The sequence below is a fragment of the Pelodiscus sinensis genome, chromosome 6 (genome assembly GCF_049634645.1).
Source record: "Pelodiscus sinensis isolate JC-2024 chromosome 6, ASM4963464v1, whole genome shotgun sequence".
Taxonomy (NCBI): Eukaryota; Metazoa; Chordata; order Testudines; family Trionychidae; genus Pelodiscus; species Pelodiscus sinensis.
The window spans coordinates 25,667,113-25,680,138 of NC_134716.1; the positions used below are offsets into that span (position 1 = coordinate 25,667,113).

Genomic DNA, 13,026 nt, shown 5'->3' on the forward strand with positions numbered 1-13,026 from the left:
ACTTTTTTTTAAATCCAGCAATATTACACAAAGTGTTAATTAAATATATGCTTGGCAATTGGCATTGTGTGGAAACTGTTCATGCTGCTATAATTTTCTTCCATTTTCCTGCTCTATTTCTAAGGCTCTAGTGTATCCTTGGCTGTATCACCTACTATATCCTTGACAGGCTTCATTACTTATGAACTGTGAAGTTGGCCCTAGGACAGCAGGCTAATATTAAGGAGCTTGTTGAATTTGCTTTTTTATTTCTTATCCTCAGAAGCAATTATGAACAATTTGTTCACTGTTATGAGTTTAACAAAAAGGTTCTGTGCTACTCGTAGATAAAGTAAAATTATATCTAATAGTTGTAGCTGTCTGAGCAGTTTTCAGACTCTTCAGTGATTTTCTTGCTGCATGCATTATCTTGTACCTGTTTCTATGTTTAAAACTAGGGAAATTTATTTTAGGGCGGACTACGAGTCAAAAAAATCTGCAATTTACATGAGTATAGGACGACTCACTGAAGCATGGGTTCCAGGAGAGAAGTGGTACTTGATTTGTTTTGAAACAAAAAACAGGACTATGTAGCACTTTAAAGACTAACAAGATGGTTTATTAGGTGATGAGCTTTCGTGGGCCAGACCCATTTCCTCAGATCAAATAGTTCGAATTAAGTAGTTCGAATTAAGGGCTGTGTGGCCACTTAATTCGAACTAGTGGGAGGCTTGCCCTCCCCAGCTTTCCCTGGTGGACACTCTGGGCACCACCAGGGAAACTCTTCTGCCCCCCTCCCGGCCCCGGATTCCTTAAAGGGGCACAGGCTGGCTACGGTGCCCATGCCAGGTGCAAGCCTGCCAGCACCCAGCCAGCAGACCCTGCACCTGGCACAGCTCAAGCCAGCCACCCGCTGGTCTAGTGCAGACATCGTGGACCTCATCCACGACCTCCGCACTAGGCACAGGAAAGTGGCCATCTAGGGCAGGATAGCTGACAGGCTGGCCACCCAGGAGCAGGTGTGCATGAAAATCGAGGAAGTTCAGTGAGACCCCCAACCCTGAGCCCTGACCTTAGAATGGCCGTACTGGGTCAGACCAAAGGTCCATCTAGCCCAGTAGCCTGTCTGCCAACAGTGGCCAGCACTACGTACCCTGGAGGGGATGGACTGAAGACAATGACCAAGCCATTTGTCTTGTGCCATCCATCTCCATCCTTCCACAAACAGAGGCCAGGGACACCATTTCTACCCCCTGGCTAATAGCACTCCATGGACCCAACCTCCATGAATTTATCTAACTTCTCTTTAAACTCTGTTCTAGTTCTAGCCTTCACAGCCTCCTGCAGCAAGGAGTTCCACAGGTTGACTATTTGCTTTGTGAAGAAGAACTTTCTGTTATTAGTTTGAAGCCTGCTACCCATTCATTTCATTTGGTGTCCTCTAGTCCTTCTGTTATGGGAACTAATGAAGAACTTTTCTTTATGCACCCTCTCCACACCACTCTATCATATCCCCCCTCAGTCTCCTCTTTTCTAAGCTGAGAAGTCCCAGTCTCTTTAGCCTCACTTCATATGGGACCTGTTCCAAACCCCTCATCATTTTAGTTGCCCTCCCCTCTCTCACCCTCTCTCTTCCCCTCTCCCACCTCCTTTTCCCAGTCTCCCCGAGTTTTGTACAATAAAGAGAGTTTCTATTTTTGAACACACGTGTCCTTTATTTTGTACATTAGGAAGGGGGGTTAGGGAGGGATAAGTGGAAGGAGGTGAGGGAGGAATGGGGTACGAGCCCCCGATGGGGAGGACTGGGCTGGCTCTGCGGGCTCCTCGTGGTGGAAGCTCTCCTGCAGCCCCCCGATTGATTCCCCTTCCTGGATGGCAGCCTGCGGCAGGTGCAGCTGGGCTGATGGCCAAGTGCTGTGATGTGCCGAGTGTGGGCACTCAAGGCACTCCAAGCCAGGACTGCTTTGCTGTCCCTCATCAAGTTAAACAAGTGAGCAGGGAACCCCTGAGAACTGTATGTCCGGGGTGGGGGTTGGGTCCCTTTAAGCACAGCCCTCGGCTAGCCTGAGACAGCAGCTCCACGCTCTAAGTCCTAATCTGATGCCCTGCCGGCACTGGTTCCGGCCATCCTTAACCCCGGTTCAGGGTCCACTCAATGTGGACATGCTAGTTCGAATTAGCAAAACGCTAATTCGAACTATTTTTTAGGTCTAGATGCACTAATTCGAATTAAGTTAGTTCGAATTAGTGCTGTAGTGTAGACATACCCTTAGAGACTAACAAAAATATATATGGTTTCATGAGCTTTTGTGGGCACAACCCATGTCTTCAGATGAGTCTTATTGGTTGTATTAAAATATATATTTTTTTAAGTTACCCCTCTGAGACTTTTAAACACACAATTAAGTTTGTATTTCAAAGTTCTGGCCTATCTAGCATTGAAGGGCCCTAATTACATGCTTTATATGCTTTTTTTAAATACATCTCCACAAGCTGACTCTGGATCAGTTAGTCTTCTGTGTGTTTAATCCTTTCTGGCCATGAGTCATACTTCACATAAGATGCGTTGCGGTTATACATCGGTGATAGCAACAATATTGTCATATGATAATCAGGGAATGTCACAGGTATCCAGAGCATTTTTATAAGTGCCTGTGTGCTCTTTTTGCAATGATTCAATTTTCCTTGCTAGAAGACTACATAGACTATTATTTTATAAGTTTTGCTGGATAGATACCAGGCAAAAGAATCCTCAGGAAACACGATCCTAAACTTGCTGCTAATTTGTATTATTAACCAGGGAATAGTATGCAGTGTAATTCCCAGCTATTCCCTGGTTAATTTATCTTTATATTTAAAATACAAAATTGTCTCATAAGAAACATATCTAATAAATATATTGTACTGTGGTGGTTCCCATGTATTCCCTGACAATGAAAAGCTTTATACAAATATTTTAGTCTATTAACCAAATAAAGTGTAACTTTACAACTTCCTTAAGTCTACAATGGTGTGGCTGTTTCTGTGACTGGGTTGGTCTCTTTTTACTCAGAATAGCCACAAGCCCCTCCTTTTACTCAGTCCCTTCCTGAGGTCTGTAGGAAGGCAGCCCTGCCTGCTCCTCCAGAGTGGAATGGACAACTGGAGCCTTACTCCAAACTCTCTGAAATGAAAGAGAATGTTTCCATAGGATCAAGCTTCTGGTGAGCAAGAAGCAACAGGGACTATAAATGGACCAGATCCCATATTCCTGAAAATGTAGTGCAGGAGAGGACAATACCAGTTGCTCTCAGGAGACGCATTGTTTCCCCCCATAAATATTAATGGTCTGCTGATGTTAAAGAGGACTACAGTCCATGACTTTCTGGTGAGAAATATTAATTTACTGAAGGAAATAGTGACAGCTAATAGAAATAGGCAGTAGTATGTCACAAATTATCCTGTTTTGTAATGTGAATATGCAGAGAATATGCAAGGATAATATTTAAGTTAATTTTATATATTTTCAGATTCAGATAAATAAAATTTGTCCATGAAGTTTTCTAATTTCTTTTACCTATTTTTTCAGTTTTAAAAATGTCAGCACCCATCTTTACATTTAGAAACTAGAATATGGTGTTGAAGGCTTGAAACATGTAAATTGTATTTTAAAACCTTTATTGCTTTTGTAAGTTTAGTGATTTATGACATTACTGGTACAGAACTTCAAAAGACAAGTCTAGAAAAATGCTTAAGGATTACAGAGGCTTAATAGTATATTCTTTTTTTTTAATGATTATGAATGAAGCTTCAAAGATAAGTGATGTGATACTTCACTTTCAACTAAATATAGGAAACAAGGTTAGAAAAAAATCTCAAGGAAACACCATCATCTAAAATTCTAGGGTAGGAGTGAAATAACATGAAAATAGCATCTCAGTAAGGAAAGTCTTAAAGACATGGTATAAGTTCACAGACTTTGAATGATTAACTGGATATTAATCCTGGTGTGTATTGAGAGTCAGCTTTATTACTAACAGACTGCAAACATGAATAAAAGTTATAATGTAGAGTAGTGTTTCTTAAACTATGTTCTGTGGAACACTGGTGTTCCGTGAACAACTTGCAGGTGTGCCACAACCTCTTGGTTGTTTTTGTTAGTCTGACAATAATTTTTTTGAAGAAAATTTTCATAGGTGTTCCACATAAAAAGCATGTTTGAGTGTTGGAATTGCTTGTCCGGAAGTTAGTAAAGAACATTTTTGGCTGTTTGGTGGCAATCTCAGAGATGCTCAAATCTCCTGACAAGTGTTAGAAGAGCCAAGAGTATTATACTGGGTCATTCTCCAAGTACGCTGCATGAAAGACAATGTGAAGAGAATTTCATTTGTATTACAGGAGTGCTGTAAACTTACATCACAGAGGGTCAATTTCTTAGCTCATGTAAATCACCATAATTTTACTCTACATTGCTTTGTATCTGTGTTTGTACAGTGCCTAGCAAAATGGGGTGCTAGGCTGCAACTGAGGCACCTAAACACTTTGGAGAATACAACCCTTTTATGTACTTAAAAACTATTATGTCTCCTCTCGGTCTTTTCGGTTGCACCTACTTGTGTGTCTTCATAATCCTACGAAAGTCATGTTAACATTTATTAGAAGAGCATGATCAGTGTTGCATTATTTCAGTGATAACTAAGGCAGGATTTAAGATTATTTGACAGGAAATAACTTGGTGCTGCTAAAGTCTAACAGCTGTGTTCTTGGTCCCTTTCCTTGTGTCTGGTTGCTATCAGTGATGAGCATGAGAGTCAACTTTGAGTATGGAACCACATGGTGTTCTGAAGAATGTGTGTAAATATTAACTTCCCTGCTGCATCTTGTACTTCTAACTGTACAGGCATCTAGCAGTCAGGGCCCTTGTTGATGTTTTTCACCCAGAAAATAAAAATGGGGTTTAGCCCACATGGCAGGAGCATCTCAGTGTGCAAGAAATAGAGTTACTATGTTCTTAGAATAGCGAATATAGGTAGGAGACATCCTAAAGCTTTATGTTTACTAGCTCATTCATTTAGGAACTGAAGTGATATATTCTCCCGGTTGACAAGTGTTGAGTTCTGGCATTGGTATCTTTGATCCAACAGCATCCCTATCACAAAGAGAAAAACCAAATCACTAGCCTCAGTTCCAGGCAGATGGCAATAATCTTTGTGGCTCTCCTGAGGGTAGGAGAAAAAATAAGCTAAGAATGGAGGAGAGAGAATGACGGTGAATGTGAGGAGAGCTAGGAAGAGGGGAGGGGATAAAGAGAGAACACAGGGAATTCAAGGAGTGAGTGAATGAGATGGAACACAAACAATCAAAGAAGAGAAAAGGGGTTCCGAGAGAATGGAGAAGTTTAATTAAGTCAGATCAGCTCTGCCATTCAGGAGGATTGTGGAACATCTGTGAGCTTGGGAGCCAAAGAGCTTGTTTTGGGCTATAAACCAGGAGCAGTGAAAAGAGAACATCAGATGTCTCAGCCTTGGGCCTATCTGCAAGCATGTACATTGGTGCAAGTGGAACTCTCTTGTGCTTCTATGTTTGTTTGGGGAATTTCAGATGCTAATTTGTGTTTTAATTTGAAGGCCTATTAAGCAAAATTTATCCTAACATAAGGTTATTCCTGGAAATCCCTCATATCTGCAACTGCCACTGAAAACTGAAATGAGGGGGAAAAGAGTTTTGAAAGAGAATGGCTTCATGAAAGCCTGATGAAGTTCAGTTTTAAATAGACAGAAGTTGCATGTGCCCCACACCTCTTTGAATGTGGGCTTCGCTTCCCATACAATTATATTAATTCACTGTGTATCAGAGAAGAATTTCGCCGTTTATATATGGTCAGATGCATTAGGATGGGAATGTGATTTTCAGTTGTTAGGAAATTATGTTATGTTAATTTTATAGGATTATGTTAAATGTCTGTGATATTGTCAGGAACCCACTGATCAGCAAGCTAGATAGGAAAATTGAGGTAATGGATTTCAGGAAGGCAGATTTTGATAAGCTCAGAGAACTTGTAGGTAAGCTCCCATGGGAAGCAAGACTGAAGGGAAAAACTACTGAGGAGAGTTGGAAGTATTTCAAAGGGACGTTGTTAAGGGCCCCAAAGCAAACAATTCCACTGTGTAGGAAAGATAGAAAATATGGCAAAAGACCAGCTTGGCTTAACAAGGAGCTCTTGCATGATCTCAAAATAAAAAAGGAGTCATATAAAAAATGGAAACTAGGACAAATAACAAAGGATGAATATAGGCAAGCAACACGGGAATGCAGGGGCAAGATTAGAAAGGCAAAGGCACAAAATGAGATCAAACTAGCTACAGGCATAAAGGGAAACAAGAAGACCTTTTATAAATACATTAAAAGCAAGAGGAAGACCAAGGACAGGGTAGGCCCACTGCTTAGTGAGGAGGGAGAAGCAGTAACAGGAAACTTGGAAATGGCGGAGATGCTCAATGACTTCTTTGTTTCGGTCTTCACCGAGAAGTCTGGAGGTGTGCCTAACGTAGTGAATACAAGCAGAGAGAGGGTAAGTTTAGAAGATAGGATACACAAAGAACAAGTTAAAAATCACTTAGGAAAGTTAGATGTCAGCAAGTCACCAGGTCCTGATGAAATGCATCCCAGGATACTCAAGGAACTGATAGAGGAGGTATCTGAGCCTTTAGCTATGATCTTTGAAAAATCATGGCAGACAGGGGAGATTCCAGAAGACTGGAAAAGGGCAAATATTGTGCCCATCTAAAAAAAGGGGAATAAGAACAACCCAGGAAACTACAGACCGGTCAGTTTAACGTCTGTCCCAGGGAAGATAATGGAGCAGGTAATTAAGGAAATCATATGCAAACACTTGGAAGGTAATAAAGTGATAGGGAATAGCCAGCATGGGTTTGTGAAGAACAAGTCATGCCAAACTAATCTGATAGCTTTCTTTGACAGGATAACGAGCCTTGTGGATAAGGGAGAAGCGGTGGATGTCATATACCTAGACTTTAGTAAGGCATTTGATACGGTCTCGCATGATATTCTTATTGATAAACTAGGCAACTATAACTTAGATAGGGCCACGATAAGGTGGGTGCATAATTGGCTGGATAACCGTAATCAGAGAGTTGTTGTTAACGGTGCTAAATCCTGCTGGAAAGGGATAACAAGTGGAGTTCCTCAAGGGTCTGTTCTGGGACCCGTACTGTTCAATATCTTCATCAATGATGTAGATATTGGGATAGAGAGTACGCTTATTAAGTTTGCAGATGATACCAAACTGGGTGGGGTTGCAACTTCTTTGGAGGATAGGGACATAATTCAAAATGACCTTAGCAAGTTAGAGAAATTGTCAGAGGTAAACAGGATGAGGTTTAATAAAGAGAAATGCAAAGTGCTCCACTTAGGAAGGAACAATCAGTTCCATACATACAAGTTGGGAAGCGACTGTCTAGGAAGGAGCATGGCGGAAAGGGATCTAGGGGTCATAGTGGACCACAAGTTGAATATGAGTCAACAGTGTGATGCTGTTGCAAAAAAAAGCAAATATGATTCTAGGTTGTATCAACAGGTGTGTTGTAAGCAAAACTCGTGAAGTCATTCTGCCGCTCTACTCTGCACTAGTTAGGCCTCAGCTGGAGTACTGTGTCCAGTTCTGGGCGCCACATTTCAAGAAAGATGTGGAGAAATTGGAAAGGGTACAGAGAAGAGCGACAAGAATGATTAAAGGTTTAGAGAACATGACCTATGAAGCCAGGCTTCATGAACTGGGCTTGTTTAGTTTGGAAAAAAGAAGATTAAGGGGGGACATGATAGCGATTTCAAATATCTAAAAGGGTGTCACAAGGAGGAAGGCGAAAATTTGTTCCTCTTGGTTTCTGAGGACAGGACAAGGAGTAATGGGCTTAAAGTGCAGCAGGGGAGGTTTAGATTGGACATTAGGAAAAAATTCCTAACTGTCAGGGTGGTCAAATATTGGAATAAATTGCCAAGGGAGGTGGTGGAATCTCCCTCTCTGGAGATATTTAAGAACAGGTTAGATAGACATCTGTCAGGGATGGTGTAGACGGAGTTTGGTCCTGCCTTGAGGGTGGGGGCCTGGACTCGATGACCTCTCGAGGTCCATTCCAGTCCTATGATTCTATGAAAAATGTCACGGAAATGTCATTGTTATATTCCTTTTGGAACAGTTTTAATTCTAAGAACTGATATTCATACTTTCTAATATTCTCTGGATGTCTTTAGTCAAAGCTCATCTGAGGGGGTGAGTTTTGATCATGTGAATTTTTTCAAAGGGTAGGTGTTATCATTAGCTGTATTCGATATTAATTTCCTATTTCTGTCATCAATAATGACCATGCATCATGGAGTATCTAATTGTGGCTGCATAGTTAAGGTGAATTAAACTTTACACTTAAAATGGGCTCAAGCTCTTTTTTGCTTTACATGAAAAATAGTCTTATAAGCTTAGGGAGAATATTAACATCTTGACCGTAGAATGAATTTGATGAGAATTTATGCTATGAAAGAAGAGAGAGAAACAAATTGAATATTCATCTAAAAATTCAGTTGAAACTAATCTGGGACCATGAACACTAACAAACCTTATTTGTAATCATATGGATAGTGCATAGTGATACTACAGAGGAGATTTTGGTACCCTAACTCAATTTTCATACTTTATCATCTTTGGATTTACTTGACATCTGAATTTAACATTGAATTCCCTGGGTTTATGATGATTGGAGTATGGGTAATCACAACAACGCTAATGTATTTTGCCGTAAATTATTTATATGTACTCACATCCTTAATTCCACTTTAACATGTATTTTGTCTGGAATTAAGTAAGTGGTTCATTCTTTATGAAAATACTATTAGAATGTAACATAACAGTCAAGTATCAGAGGGGTAACCGTGTTAGTCTGAATCTGCAAAAGCGGCGAGGAATCCTGCGGCACCTTACAGACTAACTGAAGTGTAGGAGCATAAGCTTTCGTGGGCAAAGACCCACTTCGTCAGATGCATGAATTGGAAATTTCCAGAGGCAGGTATAAATATGCAGGCCAGAATCAGGCTGGAGATGACGAGGTGGATCCAATCAGGGAGGATGAGGCCCACTTCTAGTAGCTGATCTGAAGGTGTGAATTCCAAGAGAGGAGGAGCTGCTTTTGTAGTTAGCGAGCCATGCACAGTCTTTGTTTAATCAAAATGTAACATAACAGTGTAATTCTCTCAGCTAGTTCCACAGTATCTGGAAGCTCATAGCCTTGTCAAACTTGTAGTGACTCTTTGCCCAATATATTTTTATTGTGTTTTGGAGACTATCTGTATCAGTAGCCATACTTGGCCTTATTGCCTCATATATTTCCATCTATTAACTGCATCCCCCTAGAAACACACAACTCTGATGTATAAATATCTCCATGTTTTTGAGATACTTATGATTTTTCTGAATCTTGCTTACATACCCTCTTAATTATCATAGCATACAATAATACTATAAAGCCATTCTTTTGAGATAGTGAGTTTGTGAGAGATCATGCACTCTGTTTTTAATAGAATTGGGAGCTAGGATATGACAGATTAGTGAGACTGTATGGTTTTGTTCCTTGTTTAAACCATAGAGGTATCTTCTTGCAGACAATAGTATATAATGAAATTGATATGAATGAGTATATTGCAACATATTTAGATCTAATGAAGAGTGTATGTATTTTTCAAAAAAAGCTTGTTATCTGGTTATTACATCAAAATTGATTTTCAAAATGAAAATAAAAAGATATAGCCTTTGCATTGTTTTACATTTCACTTTGTATTCATTTAGAAACATAATTGGATTCTATTGTGGTGACTGAGATTTTTCATATCAGTGAAACCCAGCAATAATCAACTACTTTCCTTTCAGTTTTAAAAATCAACAATAGATCAGTAGTTCATAATTCTGCAATCTCTGTATTTTTTACTAGTTAATAGTAAGACAAGAAAACAGTGATCAGTAATGTAAGATTTAATTCAAAAGCAACTTTAAGCTCTCTTTCCTACTACAATACAACTCTGAATCTTAAGTCATCTAAAATGTATTTCATTTTCCACTGTTGGATGTTCTGATTTAGCAAATTTCAATGCCAGTTTTTAGAAATGACTACCTTACATGAATATATCCCTTCATTGATTGAATTGTAATAAATGAATATAATTCAGAATTTAATATAGATAATTAGAGAATTGTCAAATAAATAAAGTATAGATGGTCCTATTCACTTTTACAGATGCTGTATTACAAATTTAGGAGTAAGTCACAGAGTCGAATGGGTTATGCTTCAGTCCTTTGTGTGAATGTTCTGATGTATCCCTAATATGACAAAGATAACATAATGAATTATTTTATTATGCTTAAAAGATTATGAAAAAATTGACGGACCCAATATTTTTTTCCAGGCGGAATAAAAGAAAACTGCTTTCCTGGCCTATGGTAAACTAATTAAGTGTTTGACTGACAGAATGTTGGTGCCAGCATTGGAAGAATTGATCAGCCTCAACTCCAGGTAGACAAAGTCTTAAAAATTTGGAGGTTCATTTAAAACTTAATGTACAAAGTATACTGATTTATAGAAACAAAACAATTAAAAATTCAGTTAATAATGTGCTGAAAAATGCCTTTATCTGTCTAGTAATTTAGACTGGTTCAGTTTTAAGCTGCATAAGGTTATCTTAAAAAAAAAAGCGTACTTGCTAGGATTATATTAATATTATATTAATGGCTTTTTAGAAAATTAGTGACACCACTTTATGATGAATATAAGTACTCAGCTAAGACAATGCCCAGCTATTTTTAAAACCTAAAATATGAAAATATTTAAACATAAACATTTATGGATAGTACAGCATATCATCTGGTGCACCATGAATATATCATAGGCATATAATAGAATCTGTCTGTGAGAAAGATAAACATAGATATACAAACTGCCTGTTTGCATAGTTTGTTTTTAAAGGAACACACATTATTTTGGAGTTTAATTTCAAGCTAATTTAAAAATCCTGTGACTTCCTTGGAAATCATTGTTCAACGTTCATATCTTGATGAAATATTGGGTGAAAATGAACCAACTCTATCATTTTGAAATATCATCAAAACACTAAGAAACTTTGTTATCAAAAGAATACAGAGCTAATGTCTGGAATTTGAAAAATCTTGACTCTGCAAAAGGATTCACTTTAATCATTGACCTCCTTAGTGCAAGGCAGGGTGGAACAGTTGTACCTGCTGCTTTCTAAATGCATTTTTAAGGAAACAAAGAGAAGGAAATAGAGGAATTTAGCACAGGAAGGACACACTAAGACAACCGATGCCTCCAATGATACCCTTCCTGTATGGGGCCTCCACAAATCAGGCTTGTCAGAAATGGGCATATTGTTATGAACTTTCCTAGCAATGTTAGTGCATTTGGAGTGGGAGAACACTGGAAAAAGAGATGACATTTATGGGGGATATTCTAAACAACAGAAAAATTGACCTTGTTTGAGAGGAATAAAAACATTTAGTCTTCTAGATTAATGTCACAATCCGGGGGAGGGGAGGAAGGTAGTAAAAAACCCCAAAACCGTTTTATTTAGTTTCTTAAAGCAGTTGGTGGATCTACCGATTTTAAAAATTACACCATGTACTGCTTTCAGACCACCTTTAAATATGGATTTGTCTAATGTTCAGTAAGTGTAAGTTTCAAATGATCCCAAGAGAAGCTGTTGCCAGTAGGTGCTCATAGAAAGAGGAAAAATCAGATTAGTTAAAGTAATAGTGCTGGTTTCTTCTGTTTCTTAACACTACCTCTAAATCCCCAGGGCAATATAATGCAATTAAAAGAGTAAAAAGTTCCTAGAGGATCTGTTAAATTGCTGAAGGTTACCAATGGATAAACTTTCCAACTAAATAAAATAAATTCCAGAAGGTGTTCAGATACTATTTTAAAGGGTGAAATAAGAAAATATTAATAGCATAATTGAATGTCAGCACTGAAGATATTACTAAATACACTCAAAGCTCAGCATGTTTTAATCCTTAACTGTTTGGATGGTCTTGAAAATATATCTTGTCAGAAGTGCTTGCAGGTAATCAGTCTAATGGAGGGAGCTGAATTGCAGTCTCCGGTTGTTTTTAATTCTGGATTTCCTGTAACTTGGCAATGTTTCACCTGACTATTAAGCATGACGGTAGAGTTAAAGGTGTGTTACACTTTTGCTCCACAACTAGCCATGGGAAATTGACCTTAACTCATAATTATGTATGTAGTGTTGTAAATAAAAAACAATTAATCTTTGAAGTGTTTCAAACTCAGGGAGGGAAATGTGTTTTTCTGCTTTGAGGTTTCTTTATCTGGTGATGCATAGAGAAGAAAATAACTTAATGCAGTTTGTTCTTGATTGAAGTAGAGAGTTAGGTTGGTTGGGGGAAGAGGTGGTGTTCTTTGGTTTTTTTTAAAGCCATACCCTATTTTGCTACATATTAGATGTAATGGATCCCCATGACGTTTTTGACACTACTTACTTTTAAAGTTGCCTTGAGGGACAGCTGATATGTGAATAGGAAAGATTATTCATGATACTGGGCTGTGATATTGAGTTCATACACTCTATTTCTCTGTTATGCAAAAGATCAAGAGGTTTTGTACAGTTTTAAACAGTCTTCTAATTGGCTATTTTAAAAGATCATTATTAATAGATTTTATGTTTTATTAAGCTAATGTCATGAGGTAATTTGCAAAGATGAGGACTGTGAGATGCTGGTTGTTACATATGATGGCTTTTGTTTGAAGTGGTATGTTTTATGCAATATTGGCATTCACTCTGATGGTTGATCATTTCCTTTAATTAGTTGCACCTTGAAATTGGAGTCATACTTGTGTTCCAGGGTATCCGATATTTCAAAGGACATTTTCCCTGTTCTGGTTACATATTTATATTTAAATTACATATTCTGCAAAGTCACCTTCAGTTTCTATTGAAGTGTTATGACCCTACTATGGTCTTCAAAACTGTATG

The 13,026-nt window shown here is 38.5% G+C and overlaps 1 protein-coding gene across 4 annotated transcripts in view; it reads left to right on the forward strand.

Annotated features, from left to right (window-relative positions):
• PTPRD (protein tyrosine phosphatase receptor type D) overlaps positions 1-13,026 on the forward strand; it is a 1,779,541-nt gene that overhangs the window by 461,899 nt on the left and 1,304,616 nt on the right. For all 4 annotated transcript variants that reach the window (XM_075931585.1, XM_075931599.1, XM_075931586.1 and 1 more), the window contains exon 4: positions 10,426-10,532. The gene's annotated coding sequence lies outside the window, so the exon portion shown is untranslated. The remainder of the gene's footprint in view (positions 1-10,425; positions 10,533-13,026) is intronic.